The sequence below is a fragment of the Pimephales promelas genome, chromosome 7 (assembly GCF_988280905.1).
Source record: "Pimephales promelas chromosome 7, fPimPro1.hap1.1, whole genome shotgun sequence".
Classification (NCBI taxonomy): Eukaryota; Metazoa; Chordata; class Actinopteri; order Cypriniformes; family Leuciscidae; genus Pimephales; species Pimephales promelas.
Window position 1 is genome coordinate 9,527,412 of NC_142775.1, and position 7,650 is coordinate 9,535,061.

A 7,650-nucleotide genomic window follows, 5' to 3' on the forward strand; every position below is an offset into this window, starting at 1 on the left:
GGCTCGTATGCGAGTGCCTGGTGGCCGGGCCTCTCCCCACGGGGTCCGGCCGGGCTCAGCCAGAAGGAGCGACGTTGGACCGTCTTCCCGTGGGCTCACCACCTGCAGGAGGAGCCGTAAGGGGCCGGTGCAGAGAGGATCGGGCGGCAGTCGAAGGCAGGGGCCTCGGCGACCCAATCCCTGGACACGGAAACTAGACTTAGGGACGTGGAACGTCACCTCGCTGGCGGGGAAGGAGCCCGAGATTGTGCGTGAGGGTGAGAGGTTCCGACTAGAGATAGTCGGGATCACCTCTACGCAGGGCTTGGGCTCTGGAACCACACTCCTTGAGAGAGGATGGACTATTCACTTTCAACCATCAAAATTACATTTGTAAATATGTATTCTTGTACAAAATAGATAACATATAAACAACTTTTCCTATTCTATTTTGCCTGGAAACACTTCAAACATGCTTGATTGTCGCGTGAAAAATAGGCGTCGGTTTCCGTGCGCGGGTGTGTGTGTTTTTTTCTTTTGTGATGATCGTTACTGAAGGCCCTGACTGAGACCCCACGGTACGCTACTGCTTAATACTGTAACTAAAACTTGTACCAACTGGGGGTAAAAATAGGAATCAATATATTATACATGTTTTTCAAAAGTCTGCTATAACATAGCATCCATCCAAAAACACCCTAGCAAACAACCACAAACCACTAGCACTTTGCAACCCAGTATAAGAATTAGGTTAACTGGAAGCAGTCAATTGATTACCAGATGAAGCACTGTCATGCACATCTTTGATACCTGCAATAGATAGTTACACAGAATGTAATCTAGATCTCTCATTTTTGGAATAATGAGTTGGGTAATTACTCCAAATGGAAATTTCATCTTGCACTCTCATCTCACGAACCTTCATCTGATCTTCAGATATGTGACACCATTCATGCATTATCTAAAAAGGCTTGTTGATCCAGGGAAATGTTAGACCAAACCACAAATATATAACATATTTTGCAATGCACACTAAAAGAAGCCAAGGGTCTAAACACAGACAAACAACACATTCAGAAAAAAATACAAACACAACTGTTTAACCGTTAGACTGAAACTGTCATATCTGTATTTTTTTGAGGCAGAACTACATAGTTTAGTCATCAGTCAGGATGTTTTAGGGTTAACAGCAAAAGGTAACATTAGGTAAGAGCACACATACAAAATGAGAGGGAAATTCACATTGTTAAAAGTGATGTGTATTTATTTGGTTGTTAAAATATTTCCTCCTATCACAGCTTTATATAAAAAATCGGTAACAATTTATTTTATGACCCGCAAACAACTGTATAATTACACTGAAATTACAGTGTACGTTTCTGTAATTTTAGTGTACTTCTGTGTAGGTATAAGGGAACAATATGTTAAGTTTGGGGTAATAAAGGGGTAACAAGAAGATATACAACCTGTAAATAACTTCATAAGTACACTGAAATTACGGTGTATGTTTCTGTAATTATAATGTACAACAGTGTAGGTATAAGGGAACAATATGTTAAGTGTGGGATAATAAAAGGGGTAACAAGCAGATATACAAGCAAATTATTGAATTAGTTAAAAAATAACAGGTACCTATTCTGTTACTGTCACAGTCCTCGTCTGCACCAGTCTGTCTTGTCATCAGCACTACACTTCCCAGGATCCTCTTGTCTCCACTCCTGAACTCACTCCCTCATCAGCCACCTGTTCCTCGTCTTGATCATCTGTGTCACCTGTTCTCACCTCATTATGTTTGATTCCTGCTTGTATTTAGTTCTCCCTCATTCAGTCAGTCTTTGTCGGTCAATGTTTGATGTTTCCCCGTGTTTCCCCTTATCCTTGCCTTATATTTTGTAAGTAAAAGTCATCTTCTTCTGAATCTGGACTCTGTCTCCCCTTCAGCCTTCAACACGCCGTGACAGATTGACCGACCGTTAAAAGCATGGAAGCTGATCGCTTACTGTTCAACCCAGCCGACCTTTTGGTCCATTGTTTTCAGGATGGGATCCCTGTGGAGGATTATATTTCCAAGTTTCTGGAACTCTCCAACGGGGTAAGCTGGACTGATAAGGTTCTGAAATCGGTGTTTTGGGGTGGGCTGGATGAGAATCTGTACCAGCAAGCTCCAGCAGCGGAGTATCCAGGGACCTTCGCTGAGTACCTGGATCATGTGCTGTGGTTGGTGAGGTTGATGACATCGCTGCTCAACCACCATCTCCAGCCATGACCACCTGCTTGGTTCCTTCTTCACACGTCCAGCCAACGCCCAAGGTTTCCTCATCGCTGGTTCCGTCCAGCCCCGCCGAGCCTGAACTCTCCTCATCGCTGTTTCCGTCCAGCCCCGTCAAGCCTGAACTCTCTTCACCGCTGGTCCCGTCCAGCCCCGCTGAGCCTGAACTCTCCTCATCGCTGGTTCCGTCCAGCCCGTCAAGCCTGAACCCTCCTCATTGCTGGTTCCATCCAGCCCTCGCCAGGGACCGTCCAGCCTGACCCCGAGACCGTCCAGCCAGAGCCCGAGAACGTCCAGCCAGAGACCATGGTCCCTCCCAGCCTCCCTCTCCCACCTCCTCCTAACCATCACAGTTTGACCGTTCATCCACCACTGCTTGTCAAAATTACGAGCAGTGTGTGTCTCTCTATTTAAGAAAAATAGTGATTTAAGAAAAGCAGTTATTATTTGAATTTTGATTGACCAATGAGAACGCGCCGACATCACGACACGCACCCGCGTAACGAAAAAATGAGTTGAGCACAGAGGAGAGAAGACGTGAGTCGATCTTCACGAATAAAAGTTAAAAGTATATAGTTGAAAGAAAAGAAGAAAAAAGTTAAATTAAATTCAGATAAGATAAATTCATTTCATACCGTGTAGTGTATGGAGAGGCTGAGTGAGTGTTGAGTTGCATTTACTCCGAGATTATAGTGTATCGTGTGGATATTCCTTGTTGTGTTCACCGACGCCATTGCTGGCCATGCGGGCCTGTGAGATGCGCTTGGGTGAAAGCAAAAGACGATTAATAGAGTGAACCGCATGGAGATTCCTCCATTTTAGTTCATCGGCGCCATTATTGGTTCACGCGCCTTTGTGAGAAGAACAAATAGGATTGTTTTAGAGGCCAGGTTTTTTTTTGTGTGTCTTCTTTGTATTTCTATTTTGTCGTTGGTACTGTGGATCGTGATCTGTGATAACCTGTGAGAAATTTGATGGCGAGCAACCCGAATCTACTACGGTGAAAGAATCCTCTACGGTGGAAGAGCAACAACTCTTAAAGAAGAGGACCATATCCTTTCCTTTTCCTTCTCCAGTCTTGCTGTAGTGAGACCATTCACAAGTAGAGACTATTGAGTTTTTTTCTTTTTTCCTCAAGATTGACAGACGAATACAGAGACTGATAAATAAAAAACGGATATGTGCTTTGAAAAGCATTGAATCCTCGTGATCGTGTATGGTTATCCATAACTACATTTGAATTAGTACTGAGGTTTTTGTTGATTGACATTGTGATATTTTGAGAGAAGAGTGTTTAAAGAAAAAAAGACACCACTCCATTATTCATTTTTTTCTTTTATTTTGTTTTGTCATTGCATTTATCTGTGATTGTTTAGGGGTAAAAGAAGAGTGCACTCTAGGGGTCATTTCATGTTTTGAGCTGTGTTTAAATTACTGTCATTGTAAACTTTTTTTCTGTTTATTTTCATTGACAACAAAAAATTACAAACCAGTTCATATATCACTTGTGTTGCCTGTTGCTTCTCACCACAACCCGCTACCTCCTTCACGAATTTAAGAATCTTCTGTTAAACCTATTTACATCAACAGCAATTCAATTAATAAATTGTCAAATTCTTTAGACACCTGTTACATAAACTTTGGCGAGCCAGCCAGGAGGTGGCGCTGTTGCTGAGAACTAACGGCTGCACATCTACACAGGAACATTTTAGGGTTCTTTTCTTTTGCTCTCAAACAAGCGTCGATAATGGAGATTGTTGAAGCTGAAGGGATTATTATCCCAAACTCCGTAATAGTCAGTGGTTTAACAGACACCAAGAGCGATGACGAATTGTTTGATGCTCTGAAACGATACGGGTCGTTTGCCAAAACTGCGCGTATCGACGACAAAGAATCCGAGCTCTACCGGAACGTGATTGTTGAGTACAACAGTAACCAAGCGTGGCAATCACTTGGACCAAAATTGCCGTATACTCACCAGCTGTCAAATGAACCCGGTGTTACGTGTGAAGTGAGAGCATTGGCCAGTGAATTTACACAGCAACTAGGTAGTAGCATAACAAAGTCCTACCTGGACAGATTAAAAGAAATCAACTTTGAGTCTGTACTGAGTGAAATGCTGTCGCAAATGAGTGCTGACCTCCCACCAGAGCCCGCTGTTTCTGGTAGTACTGGTGAGGACACCTGTGAGAGACCACATTGGGCAACTCCTGATGGGAACTCGGACCCAATTCGTAAGCCACCGAGTCAGATAGATGACGTACCGCCCCAACCTACTCCTATCAATTTGATTGAGCCGACCCTTCGTACGTCGTCCCAATTTCTCAACCCGCCAGAGGTCCAAAGACCAGTAGTTGAGCATGTTGTGCGGAGCAGTGAAGTTGTTGCTCAAGGGCAGATACAGCATAGGCTCAGAGTATTTTCAGGAAAATGCCCCCGGCCTGGTAACGAGGTAGATTACGACATTTGGTGTTCTAGTGTTGAATTCATTTTGAAAGATCCCTCTTTGTCCAATCTGCATGTGTCTAGGCGCATATTAGACAGTCTTTTGCCGCCTGCGGCGGATGTCATAAAGCATCTTATTCCTGAATCTCCTCCTTCCGCTTACCTCCAGCTGTTAGACTCCGCTTTCGGTGCTGTGGAGGATGGGGATGAATTATTGGCGAAATTCATGAACACGTTGCAGGATGCGGGTGAAAGACCGTCTACTTATCTGTACAGGCTACAGTCAGCTTTAAGTGCAACTGTCAAAAGAGAGGGTATTGTCCCAGAAGAGGCAGATAGGCATCTCCTTAAGCAGTTTTGCAGGGGCTGTTGGGATAATGACTTGATCGCTAAACTACGACTAGAGCAAAAGCGAAACAATCCTCCTTCCTTTGCACAGCTTCTGCTTATGCTTCGTACAGAGGAGGATAAACATACTGCAAAAGCAACTCGAATGAAGCAACACCTTGGGTCTTCTAAGCAGAGGGCGTTTGTGCACTCTCAGAAAGCATGGGTTTCTACTGAATTAGAACAAGACGAAAGTCCTAGAGTGAGCTCTCTTGAAACTGAAATGCGTGAGTTAAAGAAGCAGATTGTGAAGCTTCAGAGTCAGTTAGCTAATCTTGCAGTCCGATCAAAACCTCAAAAGAAACCTCCGTCGCGAGAGGTAGTCAACAAGCCTGCAACACCTGAACAAAGAAAGTCAGGGGCTGCTGCGAGTATAGTTCCAGTCAACAAGAAACCAACTGATAGACCTAGGCCGTGGTACTGTTTCACGTGTGGTGAGGATGGCCACATCGCATCGTCATGTAGTTCTGAGCCAAATCCCGAGCTTGTCGCTACTAAACGTAGGCTATTAAAGGAGAAACAGTTACAGTGGGAGTCGCAGAATCCTTCCACTAGCTCTGATTTAAACTAGAGACAGTTCCTGTTGTGGGACATACAGGAACTGAGTCTAAATCGAGTGGTCCCATTGTAAATCGGGTCTTCAAGAAATGCCAAACTCCTAAGAGGCGGAGTGCAACCCTACCTAAGGGTTTAGTTGGTGCTAGATGTGTTGCCGAAGTCAGCATAGCTGGTAAGAAATGTCACTGTCTGCTTGACACTGGATCTCAGGTCACGACTGTGCCTAAGTCTTTTTACGAACAACACCTATCAGAGCACCTGATTAACTCTCTTGACGATATATTAGAAGTAGAGGGCGCAAATGGTTTGGCCGTTCCGTACGAGGGTTACGTAAAGGTAGACATCACGTTCCCTGAAGAGTTTTTGGGTGTGACTATTGAAGTGGCTACAGTAGCTTTAGTTGTTCCAGATGTGAAGTCTCACGCTCAGCCGTTGATCTTAATAGGTACCAACACTCTTGACATCCTTTATGAGCAGCAGTTACAGACAGAATCCCCGAAGCACCAGCTATCTCTATTTGGGTATAGAGTGGTTTTAAAAACCCTTGAAAAAAGGCGAAAGCAGAATACGAGTGGCATCCTGGGCCATGTGAGATTAAGAGGCAACGTACCGGAGGTCATGTCCGCTGGTCAAACTGTAGTAGTGAAGGGCTCTGTTGCAGTGCCAGGTGGGATAGATAAGCGTGTAGTGGTAGAACACCCGTCTGAATCCTCCTTGCCTGGTGGTGTGTTTGCGAAGCGCTGCTTACTTACCCCGTCAGTCTGTCTGGTTGCCTGTGGTACTAAAAAACGAAACCGAGCACGATATAGCCATTCCCCCACGTTGCATAATAGCAGAGCTGCATGCAGTTGAGTCTGTGCTTCCTCAGCCGAGTGTTTCTCCGGCTAGTAAGCATTCACCTACTCAGGAATCCAAGTTCGACGTGAATTTTGGTGAGTCCCCATTGTCACAAGAATGGCGGAATCACATCTCAGAAAAACTCAGAGAAATGTCTGATGTTTTCAGTCAACACGATCTAGATTTTGGGCATACACAAAAAGTGAAACATCGTATACAACTTAACGAACAGAGGGCGCGACCAATCCATCCGCAAGACCAGGAAGCCGTCCGCAAACATCTGCGCGATCCTCTCGCGAGTGATGTCATTCGAGAGTCTGAGTCATCCTTTTCTTCGCCCATCGTAGTAGTGCGGAAGAAAAACTGAGATGTACGGTTGTGTATAGACTACAGGAAGTTGAATCTTCAGACCGTGAAAGACGCCTATGCATTGCCAAATCTCGAGGAGACGTTTTCCGCTTTAACTGGATCAAAGTGGTTTTCTGTACTTGACTTGAAATCTGGGTATTACCAGATAGAGGTAGAAGAAGCAGACAAACCTAAAACCGCCTTTGTCCCCTGGGGTTTTGGGAGTTTAATCGTATGCCTCAGGGGGTCACTAACGCTCCAAGTACTTTTCAGAGATTGATGGAGAAGTGTATAGAGGATATCAATCTCAGGGAAGTACTTGTCTTTCTGGATGATCTGATCATATTTTCTGAAACTTTGGAAGAGCACGAAAGACGGCTGTTAAAAGTTCTTTCTCGGCTCAGAGAGTATGGGCTAAAACTTGCCCCAGAGAAATGTAAATTCTTTCAGACGTCTGTACGTTATTTAGGGCACATTGTGTCTGAGCACGGCGTTGAGACTGATCGAGAGAAAATAAGAGCCTTAAAAACCTGGCCGAGTCCCAAAAACCTTAAGGAGTTAAGGTCGTTTTTGGGCTTTTCGGGCTATTACCGCCGATTTATTAAGGATTACTCTAAAGTTGTGAAACCACTCACCGACTTGACCGTAGGATTTCCGCCGACTAGGAAAAGTGTTAAACAGAGTGAGAGTAAGGGTCCGTACCATAATCCCAAAGAGTCGTTCGGAGACCGTTGGACGCCCATTTCTGAGGAAGCGTTTCGTACTGTTATTGACAACCTAACTACTGCGCCTGTGCTGGGCTTTGCTAACCCTAAACTTACTTACTT